The sequence below is a fragment of the Prionailurus bengalensis genome, chromosome D4 (genome assembly GCF_016509475.1).
Source record: "Prionailurus bengalensis isolate Pbe53 chromosome D4, Fcat_Pben_1.1_paternal_pri, whole genome shotgun sequence".
Taxonomy (NCBI): Eukaryota; Metazoa; Chordata; class Mammalia; order Carnivora; family Felidae; genus Prionailurus; species Prionailurus bengalensis.
Window position 1 is genome coordinate 86,383,768 of NC_057359.1, and position 13,052 is coordinate 86,396,819.

The 13,052-nt window shown below is 40.9% G+C and overlaps 1 protein-coding gene across 2 annotated transcripts in view; it reads left to right on the forward strand.

Annotated features, from left to right (window-relative positions):
* The window catches only part of STXBP1 (syntaxin binding protein 1), a 74,832-nt gene that overhangs the window by 2,189 nt on the left and 59,591 nt on the right, over positions 1-13,052 (forward strand). The window lies entirely within an intron of this gene.

Genomic DNA, 13,052 nt, shown 5'->3' on the forward strand with positions numbered 1-13,052 from the left:
AGACAAAAACCCTAAGTGTTATAGAAGCAAGTTTTTGCATCCTTTTGCCAGGACCTGTGTTCATGCAGGTAGCTCCTTAGTAGCCGTTCCCTTTTTTAGAAGCAGCATAAAGGCTAAAAAAAAAAATAAAATAAAATAAAAAAAAATCATGAATGCAATATGGCCAAAATGTCTTAAAATTGTTTTTAATGTTTATTAAATTTTGATAGAAAGACAGAGAGCGAGCAGGGGAGGGACAGAGAGAGAGGGAGACACAGAATCAGAACTAGGCGCCAGGCTCCAAGCTGTCGGCACAGAACCTGACTCGGGGCTCGAACTCACGGACCGTGAGATCATGACCTGAGCCAAAGTCAGACGCTCAACCAACTGAGCCACCCAGGCGCCCCAATATGGCCAAAATTTCTTTACTGAAGTAAAGCAAAGCCACTGCTTATGAAAATCAAATCAGTTTTATATAAAATTGGTGAATGTGTGAACAGCATCTGTTCTTTCTCTTTTTTCTTTTAAAAAAATTTTTTTTAAATGTTTATTTTTGAGAGAGAGTGTGAACCGGGGAGGGGAAGAGAGAGAGAGAGACACCAAATCTGAAGCAAGCTGTCAGCACAGAGCCTGATGTGGGGATCAAACCCACGAACTGTGAAATCATGACCTGAGCTGAAGTCGGACACTTCACTGACTGAGTCACCCAGGCGCCCCAGCACAATTGAGCTGTGTATAAATTTTGGGAAAAAATATAATTGCAATTCTTTGTAAATGACACAGGTTAATTCTGGCTCCCAATTTTGAATGAGGTTTTTAGTGTTTCTTTCTCTAAAAATAAAATAAAATAAAGATTTTTTTAAACCAACATGTCCCCTACACAGCCTGGTCTTCCCAATTTAAATTATTAACACCTGATACTGTTGATGATCATATTTCCTCGTTTTATTTTCTTGTAGCATTTAAAATGAATTGAAAGATCTGGTTCAGTTTTTTGTTTTGTTCGTGTGGGGGTTTTTGCATTTCTTTGATTGTTTCATCCACTCGAATGTGACTTCCAGGAGAGCAGGGTCTTTATCTTACATGTTCACCACTGTACTCCATGCCAAGAGCAGTGGCTGACTCACAATCAGCCATCAGTAAATGTTTATTAAATGAATGAGTGAAGGATATACAGTGGACAGCAAGATAAATGTAGTTTTTGGCTTCTTGTCACATTTTTTTTTAATGTGTATTTTTGAGAGAGAGAGAGAGAGAGAGAGAGAGAGGGAGAGAGGGAGAGAGGGAGAGAGACCGAGTGCTAGTGGGGAAGGGGCAGAAAGAGAGGGAAACACAGAATCAGAAGCAGGCTCCAGGCCCCGAGCTGTCAGCACAGAGCCCGACGCGGGGCTCGAACTCAACATCCATGAGATCATGACCTGAGCCGAAGTGGGAAGCTTAACCGACTGAGCCATCCAGGCGACCCATTCTTGTCGCATCTTTTTGAGTTAAGTTTTAGAGCGGCAGTAGGTACAGGCACAACAGAAGTAGAGGAGGTAGGTCAACTTTAAGCTGTTCATTCAGCAGTGTTTGTTCACAGCCCGCTAGAACCATGGGAGACTAAAATATGGGACACTCATATTGTTGTGATGGACATAGACAATGCTGAGGAGCTTTCTCTGCTAACCCCAAGTTTTCCCTGTCACCCCCCTGTCACTTCCCCCACACAGGATATGCTCAGTGTATTATACTTCTTTGTTGTTAGCCTTGCCCAGCTAGACCAGAAGTTCTTGGAGGGTAGAGTAAAACCTGGTCTTACTCTTTTGTTTTTAAGTTTATTTAGTTTGAGCGAGTGTGTGTGTGAGTGGGGGAGGGGCAGAGAGAGGCGGGAAGAGAGAGAAGCCCAAGCAGCCTTGGTGCTACCAGCACAGAGCCCCACGCCTGGGGCTCGATCCCATGAACTGTGAGCTCATGACCTGAGCCTAGATCAAGAGTCTGACACTCAGTCAACTGAGCCACCCCAGGCACTCCGAACCTGGTTGTTCTTATGTCTATCGTTAGTGTAGGAATGAATTAGTGCTTGGTACTCAATAGATGTTGAATGAATAACTTAATCTTTATATGTAGCAATTTACAGACTGGGCTCTTGGAATTAGACTACCTGGGATAAAATTCTGGTTCACCACTTATTAGCCATGTGACTTTGGCAAATAATTGAACGTTTTTGTGCCTCAATTTTTTAAAATATAAAGTGAGTAACAATAGCACTTACCTTTGTGGGGTTCTATGAGTGTTCAATGAACTAGTGCAGGTATAGCACTTAGCACAGTTCTTGGCATCCAGTAACTTCAATAAATATTCTCATCATGAAAAGATCCACAAAGTGGGTCAGTAAGTATTAGAGGATTATGAGAAGAGATTGACTAGCTCTGTCCTGTGGAGCCACAGTTTTGGGGGAGAAAGCAGAGTCTTAGATAAATTTCTTTTTTTTTTTTTATGTTTATTTTTGAGGGAGAAAGAGAGAGAGAAGAGAGAGAATGCGCGCGCGCATGGGGGAGGGGCAGAGAGAGCGAGGGAGACGCAGAATCCAAAGCAGGCTCCAGGCTCTGAGCTGTCAGCACAGAGCCCCACACGGGGCTCAAACTCATGAACTGCGAGATCCTGACCTGAGCTGAAATCAAGAGTCAGATACTTAACTGACTGAGCCACCCAGGCGCCCCTCGGATAAATTTCGTGAGAGGTGCAAATAAACTGGAAAATGGGAGAATCGACCTTAAGAGCCTATGGACAGGTTTGTAATCTGACCGTACTTCGGTTTCCAGTTCTACTCATGTCTTTTTACGCTTTTTTCTTTATTTTCTTTCTATAAAATATACTCGTTTTCTACTCTTTACAAAGAGAATGTAAGAGAAAGGATAATTTTTTGTGTGTGGCATTTTGTATCTATTTTATGGTAATAAATAATGTCTCAATCATATAAATCCGAGTTGTAATCCAGGGTTATTTCTGTTCCCTGAAGTTTCGTCAGTGTTACAACGATGTAAGGAGTTCAAAATGTACTATTTGTCTTTCTTGTTGTTTCCTAGCTGTTAGTGATTTCTCCTCATGTTTGTTTATAAGAATCACATTCCTCTGGAAAGGAATGCAGTTTTGATTTGTACCTTAAGTACATACGTTTTTCAGATGGGGCCATGATTCATAGGATGTGTCGGAAGTTGAGAGGACGCCTAGAAAGAAGCAGTCTTTGTTCTCACACTTCCCTTTTTTCTGTAGAAACTTTGGTTAGCGTACAAATAACAAGTATATTTTGAGATATATTATACATGTATTTTTCCCAGTCTTAAAATCAAGGTATAATTTGCATGCAGTAATATTTACCCTTTTTAGTGAGCAGTTTTTCACATTTCAGCCGTTACCTACGGTCATGTAACCACCGCCATACCCAAAATACAGAATAGTGTCATTACCCCCTCAAATTCCCTCGTGCTGCCCTTTCTGTCGGCCTCTCCTTCCACACCCAGCCTTGGGCAAACACTGAACTGTTCTCTGTCGCTGCAGTTTTGCCTTTTCCAGAATGGCACTTCAGTGGAATCATACAGTATGGAGCTTTCCGAATATGACCTCTTTAATGTTAGTATATAATGCCTGAGAGTCATCATGTCGCATGTATCTATAGTTTGTCCCTTCTCGTTGCTGACTGCTGTTCTTTTGTGCCGATGCACCACTTGGTTTATCCCTTTGCCAGCCGAAGGACGTCTTAGTAATTTGTACTTTGGACAATTGCGAATGCTTCTGCAAACATTCACACACGGGTTTCTATGTGAACAGATCACTTGGATATATAAATCCCCAGGAGTGGAATTAATGGGTCATATGATAGGTGTATGTTGACTTTATAAGAAACTGTCAAATTGTTTTCCAAAGTAGCTATACCATTTTACATTCCTACCAGCATCCTTGTTAGTGCATGGTCTTACAAGTTTGTAAAATTTTAGCCCTTCTGATAGGTATTGGTGTCTCACGGCTTTGTTTTATTTTGAGAAGGACAGAATGTGAGCAGGGGAAGCGCAGAGAGAGAGAGTGGGAGAGAGAGAATCCCAAGCAGCCTCTGCTCTGTCAGCAGAGAGCCCAGTGCTGAGCTTGATCTCACAAACCATGAGATCATGACCTGAGCCGAGATCAAGAGCTGGATGCTTAACCAATTGAGCCGCCCAGGTGCCCCATGGTATCTCATGATTTTAATTTGCATTTTGCTAACGATTGATGATGGTGAGGTGAGAGGCATTGTTTCATGCCTTTATTGTCATCTCTATATCTTTGTTGAAATGCCCAAATCTTTTGCATATTTTTTATTGCGTTATTTTCTTATGATTGAGTTTTGAGAGGTCTTTATATATTCTGGGTGCAAGTCCTTTATCAATTATATGATTTTCACACAGTTTATGTCTTGTCTTTTCATTTTATGAACAGTAGTTTTCAGAAAAGAAGTTCTAAATTTTGATAAAGTCCATCTTTAATGGATTGTGTTTTCAGTATCCTATTGAAGATATCTTTGCCTACCCCAAGTTCAAAAAGATTTTCTGTGTTTTATATATTTTCTGTGTTTTCTTTTAGAAGTTTTATAGTTTTAGGCATTATATTTAGTCTTTCATCCATTTTGAGTTAATTTTTGTATATCATGTGAGTTAGGTTTGTGTGTGTGTGTGTGTGTGTGTGTGTGTGTGTGTGAATTTTTTTGTATGTGAATGTTCAGTTCTGGCCCCGTTTGTTGAAAAGACTGCTCTTTTTCCCATTTTTTAAAAATCCATTTTTCCATTGAATTGTCTTTGTTCTTTGATGAAAATCAGTTGGCCATACATGGGTGTGTCCATTTCTGGACTTCCTGTTCTGTTTCATTGATCTATATGTATGTTTTCACCAACATCCACTCTGTCTCAATTATTGTAGCTTTAAAGTAAGACTGGAAACCAGGTATTGTGAGTTCTCCAGCTTTTTTCTTCTTTTTCATAATTGTTTTTGTTCTTTTGGTTCATTTGCTTTTCCATATAAATTATAGAATTAGCTTATCTATTTCTATTTGAAAAATCTTTCTGGGATTTTCATTGGAATTGTGTTGAATCTATAAATCAGTTTGGGAAGAATTAGCATTTTAACAAATTTACTTTTAAAGTTTTAGTTTCTTAGCTATAGTGCAATGTGAAAATCATAATTCCTAGCTTTACAAATAAGGGAGCAACCCTCTGATGAGAATTACATATAGTTTAGCAGCGTTGCAGAATACAAAGTCAGTTTACAAAAATTTGTATAGAAATTGAAATTTAAAATAGGACCATTTACAGTTGAGTAAAAAAAAAAAAGACACATGAGAGACTTAGGTATAAATCTAATGGAATATATTTTAGATCTGTATGCTGAAAGCTGTAAAATACTGATGAAAGAAATCGAAAAGGCTTAAATAAATGGAGCAATATACCACATTCATGGAATAGACCAATTTATGTTACATTTATTTTACTCTTTTTATTTTTTTAACATGTCATTTCAATTCTCTTAGGTAGATACCTAGGTATAGAATTGCTGGGTCATATGGTAACTCTATATTTAACTCTTTGAGGAATTGCCAAACTGTTTAAATTTATTTATTTATTTTGAGAGAGAGAGGGAGCGTGCGCGTGTGAGTGAGCGCAAGCAGGGGAGGGGCAGAGAGAGAAAGAGAGAGAATCCCAAACAGGCTCTACACTGCCAGCATGGAGTCCAACCATGAACCCTGAGATCATGACCTGAGCCAAAATCAGGAGTTGGACACTTAACCGACTGAGCCACCCATGTGCCCCTCCATTGTGGTTTTGATTTGCATTTCCATGATGGCTGTTGATAAGCAATTTTTTTTTCATGTGCTTATTGGGCCATTTGTACATCTTTGAAAAGATATCTACACAGATCCTTTGTCCATTAAAAAAAAATTTTTTTTTAACGTTACTTATTTTTGAGACACAGAGAAAGAGAGAGCACGAGCAGGGGAGGGGCAGAGAGAGAGGGAGACAGAATCCGAAGCAGGCTCCAGGCTCTGAGCTGTCAGAACCTGCTGCGGGCCTCAAACTCATGGACTGTGAGATCGTGACCTGAGCTGAATTTGGACGCTTATCCGACTGAGCCACCCGGGTGCCCCCTTTGTCCATTTTTAAATTAGATTGTTATAATTACATTTCTAATCTACGTATTATTTTCATTTGAAGTTATTACTTTTACTCTTTTAAATGTGCAATTGGAAATCTTCAGTAAATGATAAGTATGTACATAAATCTGACCAGTTGATCTATTTCTGTAATCATCTACTTTCTATTTTTCTGTATACTTTTGATTAAAAACTACATTTTTCTTGTGATGGTTGTGATTCGTGTCCTTTTAGACAATTCATTAAAATTTAAAAGTTATTGGGGCACCTGGGTGGTTCAGTTGGTTAAGCATCTGACTCTTGATCTTGTCTCAGGTCATGATCTCATGGTTTGTTGAGTTTGAGCCCTGCGTCAGGCTCTGTGTTGGCAGCACAGAGCCTGCTTGGGGTTCTGTCTCTCCCTCTCTCTGCCTCTCCCCTACTCTGTCTCTGTCTCTCTCTCAAAATAAATAAACTTAAAAAAAAAAAAAATTTAAAAGCTATTGTTGCTGAGTGGTCCCGTTAGGCCTTTATTCCCAGTTTATTAATTGAAAGTGTCGTATTTTTAATTTTTAATTTATTTTAATTTTTAAAAGTTATTTTGAGAGAGACAGAGACAGCACAAGAAGGGGAGGGACAGAGAGAGAGGGAGAGAGAGAATTCCAAGCAGGCTCTGCACTGCCAGCGCAGAGCCCACTATGGGGCTTGAACCCACAAGGCTGTGAGATCATGACCTGAGCCGAAACCAAGAGTTGGGTGCTTAATTGACTGAGTCACCCAGGTGTCCCTAAAGGTGTCATGTTTTTTAAACTCCTCACTTACTTGGGGCACCTGGGTGGCTCAGTCGGTTAAGCGTCTGACTTCGGCTCAGGTCATGATCTCGTGGTTCGTGAGTTCAAGCCCCACACCGGGGTCTGTGCTGACAGCTCAGAGCCTGGAGCCTGCTTCGGATTCTGTGTCTCCTCCTCTCTCTGCCCCTCCCCTGCTCACACTCTGTTTCTATCTCTCTCAAAAACAAACAAACATTAAAAAAAATTTAAACTCCTCATTTATTTTTTATTAAATTTTTTTTTTAATGTTTATTTATTATTGAGAGACAGAGAGACACAGAGCATGAGCAGGGGAGGGGCAGAGAGAGGGGGAGATACAGAATCCGAAGCAGGCCCCAGGCTCCGAGCTATCAGCACAGAGCCCAGTGCGGGGCTCGAACTCACAAACCACAAGATCATGACCTGAGCCAAAGTCGGACGCTCAACCGACTGAGCCACCCAGGCGCCCCTATTTTTTATTTTTAGTAGGCTTCATGCCCAGTGTGGGGTCAAACTCACTACCCTGAGGCCAAGAGTTGCATGCTCTACCAGCGAGGCAGCCAGGCCCCTCTAAACTCCTCACTTTTTTAAGGATTCTAATGTTGTTGTCTTACACTTAGACCAAAAATTAGTTTAGTTATAGTTATGTTTAAAAAAATTACAAAGGAATGGTACAGGACAGTATAAGCAGGGAGGCTTACACTGTAACAGGGAGGCCTGGCATAAACCAGGGGAGGTTAGAGAAAGCTTCCCTCAGGAAGTGATATTTGAACTACTTCCTTTTAGTTCCAGGTTACTAAGAATTTGTTTTTTAAATTAGTATTAACTACTTTTTCAGTTTCTTTTGAGATGATCGTATAGGTGTTCTTATTTAATCTATTAATGTAATCTCATTAATTCTAATATTGGATATCATTGCAATTCTGAAATAAACTTTGTTATTATGTATTATCCTTTTTCGGTATTGTAAAATTCTGCTTATTGTTTATGCATCTCCATTTATTCATATTGGAGCCTCTGGCTCTTCTCTGAACATTTCATGTATATTCCCATCCCAGGGCTTTGTGTTTTTCATTCCCTATGTCTGAAATATGCTTGTTCCCTTAATTCCTTTAAGTCTCTAGTCAAATACCACCTTGCCAGTGAGGTCTTCTTTCACAACTTTATATAAAATGGAAACTTTCCTGTTCCCTCCCTTACTATGCTGAACTGTCACTAGCTGACATTTCATACTTACCCGTTTGTTTGTTTATCCTTGCTTCCATTAGCCAAATGTGAGCTCTATGAGAGCATAGACTATTTTGTTCACTGCTGTACCCCTAGCGCCTAAAACAGTCCTGGTACATAGTAGGCACTCAATACATATTTGGAACGAACAATTGAACACCATATTTTACATATGTGTATGTGAATTTTTTCTCTCTTAACTCTTTGTCAGGTTTTCTATATCAGAATTTCTCTTATTAAATGAAATGGGAAGTTCCCATTTTTTTGTATGTTCCCAAATAGATGAAATAACATAGGAATTCCCTTCCTTGACTGTCAGAAGTGATTTACCTATAAAACTTTGAATTTGAGGAGAAAGGATAAATACTTGACAGGCTTTTGATATGTTTATTCCACTTGTCTACTCCTTCAGTCAGTTTTGGCAATTTGCATTTCCTTATAAAACAGGCCTTATGGGGCGCCTGGGTGGCTCAGTTGGTTAAGCGTCCGACTTTGGCTCAGGTCATGATCTCACTGTTCGTGAGTTCAAGCCCTGAGTCGGGCTCTGTGCTGACAGTACAGAGCCTGCTTGGGATTCTCTCTCTCTCCCACTCTCTCTGCCCCCTCTCCCCCTCACACTCTCTTTCTCAAAAATTAAAACAAGCCTTTCAACCTAAAAGATTTTAATTTATTGACTATAAATTAAATTTGTATAATTTAGAAAATAGCTCCTGCACTTGTAATTACGATTCCCTTTCTCATTTTACCCTGTGTTATTATTTTCATGGAAATACATGCTTGAGACTTGTCTATTTTAATTGTCTGTTTTAAAAAATCATTTTTTTCCTTTGTGTTGTGTACATGTGTGTTCTTATTCTAATTTCTTGAATAAAATGGTTGGTTAATGTTTTTCCTTGTAAAAGTATCGAGGGATATGAATTTTCATCTGAGTACAGCTTTGACTTGCCATTTATTTCTAAATATAATCCTCCTTTGTTTTGAACTAGATGTCATTCTTATGATGGGGGTATAAGCAGTTTAAATTGGGCCAAAATTTCCATAAGACATGATTTGGGACTCAGGTAACATCTGTGTGTTACCCATTAGGCATAAGAGAGCATATATCTGCCACAGGATCCAAAAAGGACTTACTGAATGTGCACTGAAAGATTTTTCCCTCTGGCTTGTTTTTTTTGGCACACAGCATCTCTTAGACGAACAGGTGTTTGGCAGCTAATGAAGTATCTTTTATTTAGTGGAGTAGTCAGGCCAAATTTTATAGTTATCATTGGCAACTCAATAGCCATAAAATTTGAACCCTAGTCCCATGGCTTGCCTATATGAGAAGTCTTGGAGAATCCCCAGCTTGATCTTTTTTTTTTTTTTTTAATGTTTATTTATGTTGAGAGAGAGAGAGTGTGTAAATGGGAGAGGAGCAGAGAGAGAGAATCCCAAGCAGCCTCCACGCTGTCAGTGCAGAGCCCTACGAGGGGCTCCATCTCACAAACCATGAGATCGTGACCTGAGCTAATATCAAGTCAGACACTTAACCGACTGAGCTACCCTGGCGCCCCCTCCCCTCCCAGCTTGATTTTTTTCATTGCTTCAATCAGTTGCTTCTCTGCAGGGCTGTTCCTAGCACTGAAGTTAGGGTGAGGTGTCCAAGATTTCATCTGAATTTTAAGAAGTATGAGTTTTACTTACCTTCTTCCCTCCACATGTTTTTTTAAATTAAAACAAAATTTTAAAAAATCAGTGAGAGGCAGTATTGGGCAAGTGGAAGAAGTTCTGGACCAGAAGTCAGAACGTCCAGCTAATAGTCCCAGTTCTCAAGCTTAGCGGCTAGGTGACCTGGACATCATATTAAACTTATTTTTAAATTAGGAATGCTGTTCCCAGCAGCACAGAGTTCTTTCAAGGCTCACATTAAATAATATACAAAAAAAGCTGCTTGGAAGAATTAAAGAATTACTCTAAGGGGTTATTATTACTTTACAGATATAACTACAGAGAATAGTTTACTGTTTAAAGTTAGTGAATAAGTTACTAGGAGAGTCCAGGAAATGAATCACTATGCTTTTGATAGACACAGGATCTAATAATTACTAGACAACAGCCAGATGTTGTCCATTCTGATGCCCTTTGGGAGAGTTTGCATTGGTTAAAACAAAGCAATTTGCTTCTGATATACACCGATCTGAGTTTAATCTATGTCTCTGGGGCTCTGAAGCAAGAGTGACTACTGATGGCTCAGATTGTAAGCTTTCCTAGGGCAGATTTCCAGTATTCCTTTTTTAAAATTTTCCTGTTTCTTACATGCCACTGACATTCCACTTTATTTATTTATTTACTTACATATTTATAAGTAAACTCTGTACCCAGTGTGGGGCCCAAACTCATGACCCCAAGATCAAGAATCACATGCTCTACCAACTGAGCCAGCCGGGTGCCCCGTGGTATTTCACTTTAAATGTCTATTAATTATTTGGCCTAAAAGCTGACCTTGTAGGAAGTGAGTGAGATATCAAGTATTTATCACATTAGGAAAACCTATTAATCCTTGGGAACAATAACAACAACAAAATCAGAGCTAGAGAAAAGTAGAAAAAAACAACAACAAATTTTTTTAAAATTCCTGGAGCCTAGGTGTGAAGATACAGACTTAAATCAGACTTTCCAGCAGTAATTCCTTGTTTGGAAGATTTCCGAGATGACCATATATCACGGCTTGTTTCCATGTCAGCATGCCTCAGAGGATTCTAGGACCAAGTGTGTTCACTCATTCAACCAGTATTCAACCATGTAGTCTCATTCAACTCATTCAACCATGTAGTCTCCTACGTGCCAGAGGCTGTGCTAAGGGCAGTGGATACAATGGTGTACAAGTGGATCTGGTCCTAGTGGGATTCGAACAGGCAATGGTAGCACATCAGGATAAGTGCCCTGAGAGAGGCAGTATGGTGTGATGATACTGGAGCACATGGCAGAGCCTCCAACAAGCCCTGGGGAATGAGGGAGGCTGAGGGAGACCTGGAGGAGGAGGAGGAGGAGTTAGCCAGGAGAAGGATGGTGGGGCCTGAGGGAGAGTAAGTCAAGTAGGTGAATGTCTCAGCTTGGCAAGAGAATAAGAGAGAAGGGCTCAATATAGCCGGAGCTGGGGAGTGAGGGAGAGATGCTTGGGGCTCTCTTACCCTTGTGAAGGACTGTTATCTTTATTCCAGGAGCCGTGGGACACCACTGAAGGTTTTAAGTCAGGGGGAGACTTGGTTAGGATTTAGTTTAGAAAGATCTCTGGTTGCTGCATGGAGGGTGGTGGGAGGGAGGGAGACTGAGGGCAGAGGATTCCATTAGGAAGCTACTGTGGTGGCTCAGGCTGGGAACAGTGGAGGTGAGCATGGTTTGCTCTGCCAGGGAAGGAGAAGTAGCAGTGGGTGGAGAGAAGAAAATCACATAAAGAAGACTGCGGGGGAAGAAGTGTCAGGTCATGGTGATTGCTTGAATGTGCAGGATGAGGAAAAGGAGTTGGGAAAGATTCTGTTTTCTGGCTTGGTCAGCCAGTTGGAAGGTTGTACCATACGAAAGGAGGAAAAGCAAGTTTGCTGGGGGACGTATGCTTTTATAGGCATTGCTTTTCAGGTGCCTATGGACCATGTAAGGGAGATGGCCAGTAGGCAGTGGGCAGATGTGCCCCGAAGGTCTGGGCTGGACATTTGGATTGTGGTGTCATCAGGTGACTGAAGCTGGGGGATCGGGTCAGATCACAGAGGAGAGGGTGTAGGAGAGAAGAGGGCCTGGGGGTCCCCCCAAGGGACGCTGACATTACAAATGGACATAGGAAGAGCAGCCAGCAGGTTTGAGAGTCAGAGATGGGAAGGTGAATCTAGCAGAGCAGTGTCTATGATTTTGTCAGTCACGGGGCCCTTCCTCAAATTGTCTGAAAGCAGGCTTGAGCTGGCAACCAGGAATCTGCATTTAGGAGTGAGCCTTTGCTCTCCAGACTGGGAGGCCTGGGACCTGGATACTTTCCCAAAGTTTTTCTCTCTGTGTCTTAAAGTCACTCTGTGTCTGTATGAACTTTATTGTTCAGGATTGTTTTGAGGAGGAAGTAAGGATATGGTTATAGTCAGTCAAAATGCAAAGCTCTGAGGATTTGGGATTTAGGCCATGTCAAGATGGCATCAAAGTGTAGAATCTGGGCCCTGGGAACAGTCTTAGAAGCATCATCCAGACTCCCACCCAGAGCAGGAAGTCAGATTATACTAGTTTGTTGGATGAAAGTTGGCGGCAGATTTTTTCCCTTCTCTGTGGCTGTTGGGGACAGACGGTATTATTTTCACGTCTGTGCCAGCGTAGATTTTCACAGTGACAGGTATAAGCCAGTAGCAGTGTTACAAAAGTGAGGGAGGAAAGGCCGCTCATACTGTGCTTAGATGTTGCTCAGGACTTTCCAGTACATTCTAATCCAGTCACAGATGATCCTCATGAACTTCCTTTAATGGCAGTAGGAACAAAGCTGCTTCTGTTTGGCAACTGAGGGGGAAAAGGAAGACCTTTTAGGCTTAGATGGTTTTCGGAGTCCCCATCACTGAGAGTGACAGGGCAAAGCAAACCTTGGTGACCCTCTTCTCTCATAGTTCCTTTTCACCCATCTTCTCGAGCACTGATGTAACCAGGAGAGGAAGGAGAGAGGCCTCTTACGGGTCTCCGGACACATCAATATTGTTGGTACTAGTTGCTAAGGATTTGAGAAAATAAAACATTGCAGTTGAGCAAGAGTCTCCCTCTGCTCTATGTTAATTTCACACTCTAGGCTTTCCACAATAGACTCCTGTGAGGCAGACCCCTTAAAAATTACTCAGCCTACAGACCTAATCATGTTTTGGGTAAAAGTGCTTCAGGTTTTTAAGATGAGGCAATCATGTGGG